The sequence below is a fragment of the Saimiri boliviensis genome, chromosome 8 (genome assembly GCF_048565385.1).
Source record: "Saimiri boliviensis isolate mSaiBol1 chromosome 8, mSaiBol1.pri, whole genome shotgun sequence".
Taxonomy (NCBI): domain Eukaryota; kingdom Metazoa; phylum Chordata; class Mammalia; order Primates; family Cebidae; genus Saimiri; species Saimiri boliviensis.
The window spans coordinates 126921385-126934261 of NC_133456.1; the positions used below are offsets into that span (position 1 = coordinate 126921385).

The 12877-nt window shown below is 45.5% G+C and overlaps 1 protein-coding gene and 1 pseudogene across 4 annotated transcripts in view; one reads left to right on the forward strand and one right to left on the reverse strand.

The window, feature by feature from the left end:
• The window catches only part of CUL2 (cullin 2), an 82033-nt gene extending 79754 nt beyond the window's left edge, over positions 1 to 2279 (reverse strand). Inside the window, exon 1 of one of the 4 annotated variants that reach the window (XM_039478551.2) lies at positions 2195 to 2279. The gene's annotated coding sequence lies outside the window, so the exon portion shown is untranslated. Of the gene's footprint in view, positions 1 to 1661; positions 1847 to 1944; positions 2106 to 2194 lie in introns of those variants that run through there. The other 3 variants (XM_074405261.1, XM_039478550.2, XM_039478552.2) reach the window with 3 other exon arrangements.
• Positions 2280 to 11662: 9383 nt separating this feature from the next.
• On the forward strand, positions 11663 to 12662 carry LOC101038901 (heterogeneous nuclear ribonucleoprotein A1-like; annotated as a pseudogene).
• Positions 12663 to 12877: the final 215 nt, after the last annotated feature.

A 12877-nucleotide genomic window follows, 5' to 3' on the forward strand; every position in this document is an offset into this window, starting at 1 on the left:
TTAAGAGCCCAGGGGAGAGCACGAACACAGTCCACCTTAAGCCACTTTCAGTTCGCTGGATCCCAGCTTGATAGCACCTCAAGGCTTCTCCATTTGCTCCTCCCTAAAAGAGAAACTTTTCCCTCAGAATTTCAAGCTTTACCTTGGGAAGGTCTTTTCAGATTACAGTATCTGAAGTAATCCCCCAGCCACTACCACACTCCTTACCTTATTTCCTACACAGCACTTATTCTCTGAGATTATCTGTTTACTGTCTGTCTCTCCATCCCAAGCCAGAATTGATACTCCGAGAGGATCAATTTAATGTGAAATTTAATGTGTCTGGTTTAGCCTTGTATCCTTAATGCCCGCAGCACTGCTTGGCAAATAAACCAAGTGCTTAATATTTGTCAACTGACAGATAAGGCAAAAATGACTTTAAAGAAGGTCCACAACATTTAATCTACTGACAAACGGGTGAGGATAAAAAGCATGGATAATCTTCACATTTATAGAACACTGAAAGCCACCAAAGAGGATGGAGAACCACCAAATACTCAAAAGGCAATTGAAAAGGAATTTTTCCCAGGCTATGTGAAAGCACATTGTAGAAATGTTCCAACTCATGAAAAGCAACTAAAAAAAAAAAAAAAAAAAAACGGGTAATTCAAAACACTACGCGCTGGGCGCAGTGGCTCAGGCCTGTAATCCCAACATTTTGGGAGGCCAAAGCAGGCGGATCACCTGAGGTCAGGAGTTCGAGACTAGCCTGGCCAAAATGGTGTAAACCCCATCTCTACTGAAAATACAAAATTAGCCGAGTGTGGTGGCACATGCCAGTAATCCCAGCTACTTGGAAGTCTGAGGCAGGAGAACTGCTTAAACCCGGGAGGCGAATCACACCACTGCACGCCAGCCTGGGTGACAAGAGTGAAACTCTACCTCAAAACAAAAAAAGCTATGTACTTCTGTTATCTCACGTGACTCTTTTGGAAAGATCTTCCAGATACCGCAAACGGTCAAAAGCAGCAAAGTATAGCTAATCTGTTCATGTGTCCGTCTTGAAAAGGCATGTAAGATTCTAAAGGGCAGACAACAGTATTTTGAATGTTTTTAAGTCATTATTATGCAGTCAGTTGTCAATCCGATCAAAGTGATTATTTCCCATACTTTACTACGAAGATAGGCTTGGGATAAGTCTAGTTCAAAGACGTTTGTGTTGAACAGTCACAATCTACAGTGAGTGTTAATAGTATGTATCTTCAAAATTTAAACGCCCAGAATACTGGCCTTCAAGTAGCAATATTTTAATCCACGGGGCAAAGGTGAGGGCTTAACATGAATAACAGCCTACAATTCACAGATGTTTTATTTGCATGCACGTAATGGGAGGGAATGGTCCAGACTCCCTAGAGGGTAAGCAAGTGCTAGAAAGCGTGTGAGATCCTATTTCACCAGACCCTAAGTGTTGAGACAAGAGGTCTAGCCTGCACGTAGGATACTCTTCCCCAAAGCTATCAACCCTCGCAGTCTGCGGAAACAAAAGTGAAAATACTCGTGGTAAGGATGCATGAGATTGATGCCCCCTACACACACACACACACACACACACACACACACACACACAGAGTTGTGTATTCGTGTGAGCACGCAAATATGCAGAAGAGTACACGCACTCTCACCTTCCCTCCTTCGGAGGAAAATGGGGCCGAGGGAGAGGCGGCCAAGATCGGGCTGGGGAGGCCTGGGATGCAGTCCAGGGGGTGGCAGGGCTTAGGGGTCAGCGCTCCGGGGAGCCGAGGTCACTTACAGGACGCCCCCTTCCCGGGCCTCCCCCGTTCATCCCTCTCCCCCGACCTCGTCGCCCCTAACTCCTCTCCGCCGCCCCAGCCCCGCCACCCATTAGCCGGGAAGGGAAGTTTCCCGGCGCCTGCAGCCCGGCTCCCCGACCCTCAGCGGGGTTACCTTCTGCAGAAGCGGGGCAAGGGGCAGGGGGCAAGGGGAGGGGGAGGCAGCCCGAAGGAATGAAGGACGAGGCCCCGGCGAGGAAGGTGGGCGGAGGCGGCGGCGGCGGCGGCTGTCAGCTCGCGTTCCCCCGCTCACAGCGCAGCCATTACTGTGCGCCGAGGCCGCCTCCCCGGCCGGCCGCCGCCACCTGCTCCGGAGACGCGGGGGGTGGGGAGCGAAGCCCGGGAGCCCGCGCGCCGACACTCACCTGCCTCCGCGAGGACACGCAGCGAAGCCCAAGGCCGCCGCCGCTCCCCGGCGGGACAGGGGCAGCAGGGCGGCGGGGAAGGGGAGACGGGCGGGCGGATCACGGGGTCTGCAAAGCAATCGTCCTCCTCGGCACCCGGCTTTCTCGGCACACACCCTCCGCGCTCCTTCTTCCGCTGCCGCCGAATCCCCCCTCGGAAAGCAATGGTAGAGGCCGCGTTACGGCAGGCGCAGGGGGCCAAGCTTCGTGCGATTGCAAAAGGCCACGGAAATTCACATTCCAGGGCTTCCTTGCTGGGCTCGCTGTCACTGAGGCCATTGCGGTTCGCTGAGCGGATGGACACCGTCCCCACCCACTACCCGTTAGTCCAGGGACTACTAATAACAGCGTTGGAATGGCACTTTCATCAGAAGTATGTTTTTCTTGTTTCAGACCCATGTGAATACCCTGAGACAGCACAGTCCTCTTGCCATACACCGCCATGGGCTTTGCAAATGATCAAAAATATATTAGCAAAACTACTTTTTCTCTCTGACAAACTCCTTTTCTAGTGGGTTTTATCGACAGAGCAAGTCTTGGACATGCATGTATTTTCAATAAAGAAACTTTACATCTTTGTCACTAGCACCTCACCTTCACCGAGCCCCAAGCATATCAGCTTGAAGGGTTTTCCTCCCTTGGAGTTGTTCTTCTTTCTTTTTTTTTTTTTCCTCTAACATGGATCATAGGAAACAACCTCCCTTGGAATTTTGAACAGTAAAGTTGACAAAAATGTAGAATTACTCATCGCCTCCTCATGTATGCAAGGCCATAGAGGAACAAAAGCCCGGCTTTAGTGCCTTTTGCCTTTCAAATCTTCAAGAGCTCACGATCAGGGTCTCCTTCACTTGTACCATTTAACAAGCTTTTCCCTCCCACCCCTTCCTTCTAAACTGCCCCAACCCTTCAAGGCCTGTTTAAATCCCTGCCTCCTGACCTCATCAATCCCTAGACTCTTCCTCCTCTTCTAATCTACATGAAGTCTGTATTCTTTATTTCAGTAAAGAGTTTTTATATACTAAATTCAATTCAACAGTATGTTTCCAATATGTGACCTTTTTTCCTCCCATGTTTTCCCCCTTTTAATCTAGTGATTCTCAAAGTGCGGTCCCCAGACCCCTGGAAATCCCTGAGGCCTTTACAGAGGTCACAAGGTTAACAACTAGTTTGTCAACAATGCAACATTTCTTGTCCCTTTTTTTCTTTTGGATCCAGAGTCTTGCTCTGTCACCCAGGCCGGAGTGAAGTGGTGGCATGACCTCAGCTCACTGCAACCTCCACCTCCTGAGTTCAAGCCATTCTCCTGCTTCGGTCTCCTGAGTAGCTGGGAATATAGGTGCCTGCTACCACCCCTAGCTAATTTTTTGTATTTTGTAGAGATGGCGTTTCACCATGTCACCATGTTGTCCGGGCTGGTGGTCTTGAACTCCTGAGCTCAGGCAGTCCACCCACCTCAGCTTCCCAAAGTACTAGGATTATAGGTGTGAGTCACTGTGCCAGGCCCAACCCCGCCACCACCACCCCCGCCCCTGCCACCTTTTTTTGACACAGGGTATCCCTCTATCCCTGAGGCTGTAGTACAGTGGCCCGATCATAGCTCACTGCGGCCTCAAACTCCTGGGCTCAAGCGAGTGTCCCATCTCAGTTTCCCAAGAAGCTGGGACTACAGGCACATGTGCCACCACACCTGGCTAATTTTTGTATTTTTGGTAGAGAGGGATCTTACTATGTTGCCCAGGCTGCTCTGAAACTCCTGAGCTCAAGCGATCCACCCATCTCAGCCTCCCAACAGTTGTGGGATTACAGGACTGAGCCACCAAGCCTGGCCTCCTCTATCTTTTTGACTGGGAATTTGTACTGATGGTACAAAGGAATAGGAACATTATTGATGCCTTAGCAGGAATCAAGACAGTGTCACCAACCTGTCCAGGTAGCCATTGGATCACTGTATTTTTCACTGCCACACATTCCCAGGTTTTAAGACTGTTGATTTGGGAATATCCTGGATGAAGTAGAAGCATTAATTTTATTAAATTTTGACCCTTGTATACAAGTCTTTCTCATATTCTGTGTGAAGAAATGGGAAGTACACATGCGTTCCTGCATGCCAAAGTGGGATGGCTGTCTTGGAGAAAAGCACTTGTGTGGTTGACTTACAGGCTGAACTACCTGCATTTTTCATAGTGAAACTGCCTTTGCAAAATAAGATAGTAAAAGAAAACTGACCTCATTGATTTAATCTTGCTTCTGACCTCCAAGTTATTGCTGGTCATTCCTAGGCATAGGTCAAGTTAATTTGGGGAGGAAGTTAGTTTGTGGTTTAACTTGAAATCTAAGTTCCTTCCCCAAACTATCCCCTCCTTGTTTAGGGATGAAAAACCAACTTTGGAAGACTAATGAAAGGCAGCAAGAATAGGATTATGGGAGGGGTGTGAACTTTGCTACAGTACAGGCATATTTCTATTAATATACTCCCTTACTGCTCCGGGGCCATGTGGCCAGAGGTCACGAGATTTGTGACTTCCCCGATTGCCCCTATAAATAACATCAGTACTGTACAACTGAAGATTGCTTTTTGAGATATTTTTCAGACTGACCCCACCTGGACTCATGACTCATGACTCAGAACTGGTCCTATGGCCCCACCCAGAGGCAGGCTCAGCACTCAAGGACTGTTTTCCGCACCCCTATGATTCCATCCCCAGCCCATCAGCAGAACCCATTCTCTAGCCCCCTGCTTACCAAATTGTCAATAAAAACCCTAACGTCCAACCCAGGGGGAGACTGATTTGAGTGATAACACTGGTTCTCCTATGTGGTTGGCCTCAGGTCAATTAAACTCTTTCTCTACTGCAATACCTTGGTCTCAGTGAATTTTGTTTGCACAGTAGGCAAGAAGAACTCATCTGATCATTACAATGGAAGGCCATTTTTACTCGAAAGAACAATTGACAGACTTGGTGGCTCATGCCTATAATCCCAGCACTTTGGGAGGCTGAGGCGGGCAGATCTCTTGAGTCCAGAAGTTTGAGACCAACCTGGACAATATAGTGAAACCCTGTCTATACAAAAAATACAAAATTTAGTCAGGCATGGTGGTGTGTGCCTGTAGTCACAGCTACTTGGGAGGCTGAAGTGGAAGAACTGCTTAAACCCAGGAGGCAGATGTTGCCATGAGCCAAGATCACGCCACTGCGCCCAGCTGGGGCAATAGAGCCGGACCTTGTCTCAAAAAAAAAAAAAAAAGAAAAGAAAAGAAATGACCACTTGTTGAATTTCACTATAGTATCAAAGAAGAATATCCATAATTATCCAAAAAGAATATTAAATTTTCTTTCAAAGGCCTGAGTCTCTTCATATACTTCAACCATAGAGAAGCTCACTATCTCCTATTAAGCCAAATATTTAGAGATTTGCAAAAATACAAAAGCAGTCCTTTTCTTCTCATCAAATTATTTTTAGAAAATATGATTATTTTCATAAAAACATGCCATTTATGTTAAAATGTGTTTGGTTTATTATTTTAAAAATCAATAATTTTTTTAAAATTTTATCTTTTACATTTCTAATACAATAATTATTTATAAATAGATAAATATAAATATCTATTTTATAAATAGATATTTATAAATATAAATAGATATTTATAAATAGATAGTTTCCTGAGGCCTCCCTAGACACTGAGGAGATGCCAGGATCATGCTTCCTGCACAGCCTGCAGAACCATGAGCCAATTAAACCTCTTATTTAATCAATTACCCAGTCTCAGGTATTTCATTATAACAGTGTAAGAATGGCTTAGTACAATAGATATAACCCACATGAACATAAGCTCTTTGAAGTCCTCAATAATTTTTTTTTTTTTTTTTGAGACAGAGTTTTGCTCTTGTTGCCCAAGTCTGGAGTCCAGTGGTATGATCTCAGCTCACCACAACCTCCACCTCCCGGGTTCAAGCAATGCTCCTGCCTCAGCCTCCTGAGTAGCTGGGATTATAGGCATACACCAATACACCACCCTGCCCAGCTAATTTTGTATTTTTAATAAAGACAGGGCTTTACCACGTTGGTCAGGCTGGTCTCAAACTCCTGATCTCAGGTTCTGCCTGCCTTGGCTTCTGAAAGTGCTGGGATTATAGGCAGGTGCCACTGCTCCCAGCCAGAATTAATTTTTAAGAGTGTAAAGAGGCCGGGTGTGGTGGCTCCCGCCCGTAATCCCAGCACTTTGGGAGGCTGAAGCGGGCAGATCACCAAGCAATTCGACCCCAGCCTGGCTAACATGGTAAAAGCCCCTCTCTACTAGAAATATGAAAATTAGCCAGGCCTGACAGCAGGTGACTGTAATACCAGCTACTCGAGAGGCAGGAGAATTGCTTGAACCCGGGAGGTGGAGGTTGTGGTGAGCTGAGATTGCACCATTGCATTGCACTCCAGCTGGGCAACAAGAGTGAAATCCTGTCTCAAAGAAAAAAAAAAAGAATGTGAAGAAACCAAAACTTTGAGAATCACTGCTCTAACTCATGAAATTCCTTCACTCTCGTCATGTTCCCAACTCCGACTGGAAATGCGATTGAGCGTGAAGGGTGGCAATCCTGGAGCACCTGCTTTATTTCTAAATTCCAGAGATTCTCCCAACCCCTTGACAGTTTACCCAAACTCTATAGTGGGAAAATAATATTTGTAAAATGATTATTGGCATCTAAGCCCTTAATATCAAAGTGAAATTACTTTTTTTTTCCTAGAGGAAAATGAAATTCTTTCTGGGTAACTCTTCAAGTCACCACTTTTAGCATTAGTTCCACCTTATCCCCAAAGCAAATCTCAAATCCTAGTTCTTCTATGATTGCTTTCCTTGTTTCACTTTTTAGCAAATGCTACATTTTACAAAACTCTGTTTTGACCTTGTATGTTTATTGAATTCCTTTATAATTGTTCTGACTTCAAAAGTAACATGCTGGTGGGGCACAGCAGCTCATGCCTGTAATCCCAGCACTTTGGGAGGCTGAGGCTGGCAGATCACTTGAGGTAAGGTGTTCGAGACCAGCCTGGCCAATATGGTGAAACCTTGTCTCTACTAAAAAAAATACAAGAAGTAGCTGAGCACAGTGTCGCACACCTGAAATCCTAGCTACTTGGGAGGCTGAGGCAGGAGAATCACTTGAATTCGGAAGGTGGGGGTTACAGTGAACCAAGATTGTGCCACTGTACTCCAGCCTGACAACAGAGCAAGACTCCATCTAAAAAAAAAAAAAAAGGAATATATGCGTTTTGTAAAATCCATCTCTATTACAGAAATAGAGAATCATGTTTCGGTCGATGTACATACTCACAATTTATTTCTATGAATATGATTAAATATATTTTATACATATCAGAACATATATATGCTATTTTGTGGTCAGCTATTTGTACTTGGCTGATTTTGATCTTTATGAAAATGCAAATAATTAGTGTGTGTGTGTGTGTGTGTGTCTGTGTGTGAGACAGAGCCACCCTCTGTTGCCCAGGACGGAGTACAATGGCATGATCTTGGTCACTGCAACCTCTGCCTCCCCAGTTCCAGTCATTCTCATGCTCAGCCTCCCAGGTAGCTGGAACAACTATAGGCACATGCTAACACGCCTGGTGAATTTTTGTATTTTTAGTAAAGACAGGGTTTCACCATGTTGGCCAGGCTGGTCTTGAACTCCTGACCTGAAGTGATCCACCTGCCTCAGCCTCTCAAAGAGTTGAGATTACAGGTGTGAGCCACCAAGCCTGGCCAGTTATATCATGTATGAAATATTTTTCTATCTTTTATTTTGGGAAACTAAAAAAATAGAGACTGTACAACAGTTTTAATGTTTGGAGCGGCTCATTAAGAAGCTATTTTGAGGCTGGGCATAGTGGCTCAGCCTGTCATTCCAGCATTTTGGGAGTCCGAGGTGGGTGGATTGCTTAAGGCCAGGAGCTTGAGACCAGCCTGGCCAACATGGTGAGACCCCATCTCTCCTAAAAATACAAAAATGAGCACTGCTCGCTGCCCCTCCGCCACCCGGTGGTGCATGCCTATAATCCCAGCTACTCAGAAGGCTGAGACAGGAGGATCACTCGAACCTGGGAGGTGGAGATTACATCGAGTTGACATCGCGCCTCTCCAGCAGGAGCAACTCTGTCTCAAAAAAGAAAAAAAAAAAAAAGAGCTATTTTGAGCTTATGAAAGTGTGCGTCTCCTTGAAGAAGTGGCTGATGTGATGGCGGGTGCAGTGGCTGATGTCTGCAATCCCAGCACTTTGAAAGGTGGAGACAGGAGAGTCACTTGAGATCAGGAGGTCAAGACCAGACTGGGCAACAGAGCAAAACCCTGTCTCTATGAAAACTCAATACAACAAAATATCAGCTGGGTATGGTGGTGCAAGCCTGTAGTCCCAGCTACTTTGGAGGCTGAAGTGGGAGGATCACTTGAGCCCAGGAGGTCATGGTTGCAGTGAGCCGTTTGTGACACTGCACTAAAGCCTGGGTGACAGAACCAGACTCTATCTTAAAATAAACAAACAAACAAACAAAACTGTGTAGGTTAAGAAAGTAAGGACATGCTCTTACACAAAACAAAACAGAATCTACTTCCATAAGAGGATTTCAAAGGGGTAAAGGAGCCAACTAAGAGACAGATGGTTGTGTTTGCTGAAACTAAATTGCTCGTGTTAGTTTTCTAGTAGTAGAAAGATGTGGCCACTCACGGTGGCTCACGCCTGTAATCCCAGCACTTTGAGAGGCCGAAGTGGGCAGATGACGAGGTCAGGAGATTGAGACCATTCTGGCCAACATGGTGAAACCCCGTCTCTACTAAAGTACAAAAAATTAGCTGGGCATGGTGGCATTTGCCTGTAGACCTAGCTACTCGGGAGCCTAAGGCAGGGGAATTGTTTGAACCCCGAAGGCGGAGGTTAGAGTGAGTCAAGATTGTGCCACTGCACTCCAGACTGGTGACAGAGCAAGACTCTTTCTCAAAAAAAAAAAAAAAGAAAAGAAAGTTGTAGCTTCAGCTTCACTTCTTCTTCTTTTTTTTTTTTTTTTGAGATGGAGTCTGTTGCCCAGGCTGGAGTGCAGTGGTACGATCTCAGCTCACTGCAACCTCTACCTCCTCTGTTCAAGTGATTCTCCTGCCTCAGCCTCCAGAGTAGCTGGGATTACAGGTGCCTTTCAGCATACTCGGCTAATTTTTTTATTTTTAGTAGAGACGGGGTTTCACCATGTTGGCCAGGCTGGTCTCGAACTCCTGACTGCAAGTGATCTGTCCGCCTCAACCTCCCAATGTGCTGGGATTGCAGGCGTGAGCCAATGTGGCCGGGCCTCATGCCCCTTTTCTTCAAAGGTTAACCTTATCTTATGTAAAATGCAGATTTGCTGAGCACTAACTAAAGTCTCATAAGTAGGTATCTATCTGCCTTACTGCCGCCCCCTTGATTTAAGAAAAATGTACAAATACCACACTTCCTGAGAACCTCTTTGGAAAAAACGGCCAGATGCATCTGTGCCTTGAATTCTTCCTAGCAGTACCTTTAAGCTGGCTCAGTACACCCTAATTGATTAAGACATTTGCCTCAGTCACTCATTTTGGTTGTAAACTATGCATTGTGACTTCTAAAAAGTACAGTGTAGAAAGGGAATTTAATAAGAGTAACTTGGCTGTGGCGTAGTGGCTTACGCCTGTAATTCCTCTGTCCCTCAAGGAAAGAGGATTGCTTGAGGCCAGGAGTGCAAGACCAGCCTGAGCAACACAGTGAAACCCTGTCTCTACAAAAAATAAAAAAAAGTAGCCAGGCATGGTGGGCACACCTGCTTTCCCAGCTACTCGGGAGGCTGAAGTGGAAGGATTGCTTGAGCTCAGGAGATTGAAGTTGCAGTGAACTGTGATCAGGTCATTGCCCTCCAGCTTGGGCAATAGAGCAAGACCCCCTGTCTCAAAAAAAAAAAAAAAAAAAAAAAAGAATAACTTAGAGTGGCACAATTTGACAAGTACCCCTCAGCCAAGTGATCCGGCTCAGTATTTAGCAATGGACTCCAGCATGATATGATGAGAATAGCACTTTACCTCTGTCATCATCATCCCCAAGCCCCTAAGCCCAGTCTATCAAGAGAAGAATATTAGACAAATTCCAGCTGGGTGCAGTGGCTCATGCCTGCAATCCTGGCGCTTTAGGAGGCTGTGGTGGGCAGATCACTTGAGGTCAGAAGTTTGAGACCAGCCTGGGCAACACAGCGAGACCCCATCTCTACTGAAAATACAAAAATTAGCCGGGCGTGGTGGTGCACACCTATAGTCCCAGCTACTGGGGAAGCTGAGACATGAGAATCACTTGAGCCTGGGATGCAGAGGTTGCAATGAGCCGAAGTCATGTCACTGCACTCCACCCTGGGCAACAGAGTGAGACTCTGACTCAAAAAAAAATATATATATATATGAGAAAAAGTACAAGGTCTCTAAATCAGAAAAGCTCAGAACTCATATCATATGCTTTGGGTGATGGTGATACCAGATAAACAGGTTATATCTTTGCCTCTCCTAGACAATTCTGGTTGAAAGCTATTTAAAAAGGAAATATAAAAAGTATTCTTTTTTAATAAAAAGAAATTACCTGTGGATCCTTTATATTTCTTTGCAGTCACTTTTAGACAGGTAATTTAATAAGGTAAAAGCCGCATTGAAAAAGAACTCATTTTGAAGAAAAATCCAGTATTGGAGATAGATAACCCACTATTTGAGATAGATAATGCATTTATGATTTCTCAAAATTGGGAATACAGAGTGAATCTGGGTAATAGATTGCAAAGACTTATACATGATGTGGCAAAGAAGGGGAGATGACATTTTTCTGAACTGTTACATCATATTAAAAAATACCCCAGGCACGGTGGCTTACACCTGTAATTCCAGCACTTTAGGAGGCCAAGCCAAGAGAATTGCTTGAGGCCAGGAATTAAAGACAAAACCTGTTTCTACCAAGAAAAACAAAATGTGTGTTACCAAGTTCAAAATATGAATTGTGACTCACCCAGATAAGGATGATGATAAAGAAGATGGAAGAACTTGTAACTTAATAAAAACAAGTAGGCCAGGCACAGTGGCTCACACCTGTAATCCCAGCACTTTGGGGGACCGACGCAGGTGGATCACCTGAGATCAGGAGTTCAAGACCAACCTGGCCAATATAGTGAAACCCCCTCTCTACTAAAAATACAAAAAATTAGCTGGGCATGGTTGTGGGCACCTTGTAATCCCAGCTACTTGGGAGGCTGAGGCAGGAGAATTGCTTGAACCCAGGAGGTGGAGGTTGTAGTGAGCCGAGATTGCAACACTGCAAGCCAACTTGGGCAAGAGAGCCAGACTGTCTCTAAATAAATAAATAAATAAATAAATAAAATAGCTTTCTGCCCGTGGACGCTGCCGAAGAAGCATCGTTAAAGTCTCTCTTCTCCCTGCGATCATGTCTAAGTCAGAGTCTCCTAAAGAGCCGGAACAGCTAAGGAAGCTCTTCATTGGAGGATTGAGCTTCGAAACAACCGATGAGAGCCTGAGGAGCCATTTTGAGCAATGGGGATTGCTCATGGACTGTGTGGTCATGAGAGGTCCAAACACCAAGTGCTCCAGGGGCTTTGAGTTCATTACGAATGCAACTGTAGAGGAGGTGGATGCAGCCATGAGTGCAAGGCCACACAAGGGGGATGGAAGAGTTGTGGAACCAAAGAGAGCTGTCTCAAGAGAAGATTCTCAAAGACCAGGTGCCCACTTAACTGTGAAAAAAATATTCATTGGTGGCATTAAGAAGACACTGAAGAACATCACCTAAGAGATTATTTTGAACATTATGGAAAAATTGAAGTGATTGAAATCATGACTGACAGAGGCAGTGGCAAGAAAAGGGGCTTTGCCTTTGTAACGTTTGACGACCATGACTCCATGGATAAGACTGTCATTCAGAAATACCATACTGTGAACGGCCACGGCTGTGAGGTTAGGAAAGCCCTGTCAAAGCAAGAGAAGGCGAGTGCTTCATCCAGCCAGAGAGGTCCACGTGGTTCCGGAAACTTTGGTGGTCGTGGAGGTGGTTTCGGTGGGAATGACAACTTTGGTTGTGGAGGAAACTTCAGTGGTCATGGTGGCTTTCGTGGCAGCCATGGTGATGGTGGATATGGTGGCAGTGGGGATGGCTATAATGGATTTGGTAATGATGGAGGCAATTTTGGAGGTGGTGGAAGCTACCATGATTTTGGCAGTTACAACAATCAGGCTTCAAATTTTGGACCCATGAAGGGAGGAAACTTTGGAGGCAGAAGCTCTGGCCCCTGTGGTGGTGGCGGCCAATACTTTGCCAAACCACGAAGCCAAGGTGGCTATGGCAGTTCCAGTAGCAGCAGTAGCTATGGCAGTGGCAGAAGATTTTAATTAGGAAACAAAGCTCAGCAGGAGAGGAGAGCCCGAGAAGTGACAGGGAAGCTACAGGTTATAATAGATTTGTGAACTCAGCCAAGCACAGTGGTGGCAGGGCCTAGCTGCGCCAAAGAAGACATGATTTAGACAAATACTCATGTGTATGGGCAAAAAACTCGAGGACTGTATTTGTGACTAATTGTATAACAGGTTATTTTAGTTTCTGTTCTGTGGAA